The 4,619-nt window shown below is 39.9% G+C and overlaps 1 protein-coding gene across 9 annotated transcripts in view; it reads right to left on the bottom strand.

Annotated features, from left to right (window-relative positions):
• The window catches only part of SATB2 (SATB homeobox 2), a 168,131-nt gene that overhangs the window by 124,563 nt on the left and 38,949 nt on the right, over nt 1–4,619 (bottom strand). The window lies entirely within an intron of this gene.

The raw sequence follows: 4,619 nt of genomic DNA, 5'->3' as shown, positions 1-4,619 counted from the left end.
CTTTCCTGCCAAGGCAGGGGGTCGGACTAGATGATCTACCTAGGTCCCTTCCGACTCTAGCTACTATGAAACTATGAAACTATGAAACCAGTAACACAAAGATTGTTAACATAGCCATTCATTTTTGGTGTTAGTACAGTAGTTAAGGTTATTTAAGTGATATTTACCACTAAAGAATGAGATCTCTGCTTCTACTGCAGGCAGGCCTCCCCTTTTCTCATTCCCTCAGCCCCAGGCTGAAGGATTCTTCACCAAAAATCCTTGACCTCTGGCCTGAGAAGGACACTTGGTTGAACTGTAATCCCAACTCCGCACTCATTCAGTTTCACGATCTGTTTGAAGCAATCATTACAGACTCAGCTACATTCTGTGGTCATATTATAAAATGAATCATTGCTCTATAGTCCAAGATTGCCAAACTCATTTTGAGTGTGGTTTACAGTCGAATCATTGGTTGTTCAGCCCCTTTTGTGCTGTACTCTTCCCGGTCTAGTCACATCAGAGAAAACTCCCTTCACTGGAAGAGCTCCAGACTTGCAATGGTTTATCATAGGGAAAATTTGGCTTGTAGTATTTGTTCGTGAGAGCTAACTGGGATTCTTCAGCTACTTCCTTTTTTTCCCCCAAGAGATTTGACCTCAAAAAAAATCTCTCTAATGTTTGTAGTGTTCTAACACAAGGAATCCTGGGAATCTGAATATCTACCACTCCCCTGGTATATACTCAGATTACAGCTTCCAATGTGCAGTTTTACACTACATGTTCCTATATCCCACATTTTCTATTTTAAGAGTGTCTATGGAATATTTTATGCTGCAATTCTGTATGAATGAATGAATGAATGCTCCATTATTCTCACTCATGGTACAGGGGTGGTCACTCTAAAGTTTTACAATGCTGCATGCTGCTGTAATGACATCATATGACATCATAAACCCACATGATTTCTAAAGGCCTGATGAATGTTTCTACTATAACCATCCTCTTAATAAATTAGAAAAATGAATTAAAGGAAAAAGTTTCTCATTTATGGGCTATTTAAAAATCTATAGTCAAACACTAACCACCTCTTATGATATATGCACACACACATACATACACATATACACACACATTATATATCCTACTGTCACCAAAGAACAGATACCACCATCCCAACCAAAGGCCAACTAGAAAGGTAACCCTAATATTGTAAGACAACCCCATATAAAGGAACCTAACAAAACAAAATCTGTGACCAGAGTTTATATGGGGAGGAGCATTGATGTACTGAAATATTTGTAAACAGATTTCTGGAAAAAACACACAGTTATGGTTTCCTTTAATATTCCCATACAACTTCTACACAACTATTCTCCCTTTGATGATATGCATATACACATACTCCTTAATCAAAAGGCCAAATACTAAGTTCAGGTCAAAAAATGGATGGAATCTGCCATCCCCTCCCCTCAAATTAAATGGGCACATCTGAACGCTGTTCTCGATGTTTTACTCTCTATTCCATATAGATTCCGCCTGCCATATCAGACGATATCTCCAAGTGAAAAGTACATAAGATTGGGTCATCCCTTGCATGTTCTTGAAACATGCATTATTAAGACATTAAATCTTCCACAGAGGTGACAGAGAACTTTTACTCACAATTTTGAAGATAATTTAGGACACCTTTATATCAATCTTTGCAATGGAATTCCAATCTTAAGCACTCAGGCATCAATATAAGCTCAGTTCAAGCAACAGCAACCTGGTTGAGAACTGCTGATCTACGGACATGCTAAACATGAGAATATGCTAGGGACTGCTATTTTTAAGCAAGGAAAAATAGCCCAAGAAAAATCAGCTGTAGCCAACCATCATGTGTATACTATCCCATACCACTGGACCATTAAGAAATTTTAGGCTCTGGATCTGGTTTTTATTGAAAAACATTGCTGATGTATCATTATTAAGTACATGAAAGACCCTAAACTGATTCTCTTCGCAAAGTGTGTACAGTGGTTTATAACCCCACAGTCAAAATGTACCTGTAGCTGTGCTACCAATGATGTAATCAATGAAAAAAAATTAACCTTAAGGTGGAATAAATATCCGATAACAACTTCTGCTCTTGATTACATCATTGTAAATCCAAACTAAATCTGCTGACTTGATTATAATACTTCTAATTTGCACTGGTACAACACAGAACAAAATATATTTTTCAAAAATTCCTTGCTCTCATTACAAAAATTAATCAAAACTAAAAGCAACATGTGCACTGAATCAGAATTTCAACATGTACAGTTAGATATTTTTAATGTTTGCACTTCACTTAGCTTTGCACACTGAAACTAGACATCAATTTCAATTTGTTGATTTTCTGACACTATTACAACAATCCTGGATTTGATTTTCCAGCAGTGTAGGAAATATTTATGTCCTAGGCACCTCTTTTCACTTTTTATAACCTAAAAAAGCACATTTTACTGATATTTTTTTTTATTTAAAAAAATAAAAAGGAAGAACTATGTTGCTTAAAGAAATGTATCTAAATTGGAACCTGTTTTTATGCTGTGCTGTTTCCAGTCAAGACTTGTCTTCCCATCTTCTTCTCTGATCCACCTCAATTACTCTTCAGAGCACTTCATGAAAACCACATCTCAGTTCAAAACTTTGGAAAAACTATATTCTCTGTTAAGCCACTTCTAACATGAAATTCTGTTGATCGCCAATATGAGCTCTAATGAGCTGCAGAATAATTTGTGTAAATTTAGGGAAATATCCTTGAACTTGCTACTTTCCAAGTTCAAATTGCTATATTGCTGATAGCAGGGCATGGGATCAAAAGCTATTACTCACTACGTCAATGTTCTTTTTCTGGGGAAAATGAGAAAATATGTGAATTGGCCTATAATATCAAAGAGTTATTCAGTGGTTTGTTGAGTATGCCTATGGTCCAGCCACATGCCATGGTCTATATAAAGCCTTACAACTCTAAAACATGCCAAGGTTTCTGTTTAATTTAAGCCTACATTCGTATCTAGCCTTTCCCTTGTTCTCCTTTTTACCCAAATCCACTGCCTGGAACTTACAACTTGAACAAAGTGGCAGCAGTGATGCTCCCAAGGCACTTGGAAGGAGGAACATGTGTGCAGGCAAATGTACACATTGAGGGTGCATGCATTAAAAAAGCACAAGTTCCCAACAATGATGCATTATGTGTTTAAGGCATTTGGTAAACCCACAACCAAGCATTCAGAAGTCATGAGTCAAGCTCTCCCCTCCATGCATCATAAGATTTAAGAGTCATAAATTTAGGGTTCTTTTAATTTGCTTTCTGGTTTACAAGTTTTCTGTGCAACCACAAAGAATATAAACTCAGCTTTTATCTTTTTTTAAATAAAAGTTGAGGGTCTCACCTAATCAACTGCCCCCAGGTGGCTGGGCATTAAGGGAAACTGGCAAGACTTGGTAACATTAGATAGTACAGTACTATGAAATATGTTAAATGGAGTCTGTTAAATGTGTTACCTATAAAGGCAGGTCAGGGTAGTATGTTAGGGCACCTATACACAAGCACAGAGGCTGCTCCAACACGCTGCAATTACAGCGCAGAGCAGACTCAATTAATTGAGTCTGCTGAAGTGTGACAATTACTGTGCGCCAGCAGCCTCCTGCATCTTACATATCAGCGTCCCTATACTTAAAGATGGCAGTGGGAGCACTTGAACTAAAGCTCAACAAACAAGCTTCAGTTCCACCATTTTTAAATGGAGAAACTGAATCCGCCATGCGTATCAGCATCCATTGGGTTGCTGATACACAAGACGTGGCAGCGCTTTAATTAGAGCAGCTGTTGGAGATGCTCTAATTAAAGCGCTACCCCCCGCATACACACATACCTGGAGCATGTATAAAAGGCCCCTTAGAGGTTAACTAGATCAAAGAGACATAGAAGTATCACTTATGCCAACTGTTCATCTAGCCTCTTCTTAAAAACCCCCAGGGTAGGAGCCTGTACCACTTCTCTTGGAAGTTGGTTCCAGATCCTAGCTGCCCTGACCATGAAGTAGTGCCTCCTGATATCCAGCCTAATCTGGATAAACTGCTAACATGCAAGCATAGAAATAATGTTGTTACATGCTCCAAGGTGTCTCAGAAAGGATTCCTTGCTTGCCAAGTACAGAAGCACAGAGTTGGCTGAGCCAGGAGGACCCTAACTGACCTTCCTCTAAAAGTAGGATGACCGTATGTCCTGGGACAGTCCCAGTTTTCAGAGGCTGGTACCAATACCCTGGTGAAAGTTAAAATGAGCATCCTGGAAAAACAAGGGTATGAGGTTCAGTCTGGTGGGAAAGCAGATCAACATGGAGTGGCACAGCATGCCAGGCAGGTACAGAGGTGGGCACCACTGCCTACCCACAAGCCTGCCCAGCACACCACACTGCCCTGCCTGCAGCAGCACCACTGACTAGGGTTACCATATTTCCAATATCAAAAAAGAAGACACCTGAGAGGGGGAGGAAAGAGGGAAGGGGCATATGACTGGGGGGACAGTGATATGTCTGTCCCCTGCCTCTGCCCCTGACTCCTAAGCCCCTGCCCCCCCAGCCCTCCCTCACCCCCAACCCAGAGCC

This window comes from Crocodylus porosus, unplaced genomic scaffold (genome assembly GCF_001723895.1).
Source record: "Crocodylus porosus isolate Cpor-Errol unplaced genomic scaffold, CroPor_comp1, whole genome shotgun sequence".
NCBI lineage: Eukaryota > Metazoa > Chordata > Crocodylia > Crocodylidae > Crocodylus > Crocodylus porosus.
The sequence above is the reverse complement of the archived record's forward strand: the minus strand, read 5'-3'. Positions and strand labels throughout refer to the sequence as shown.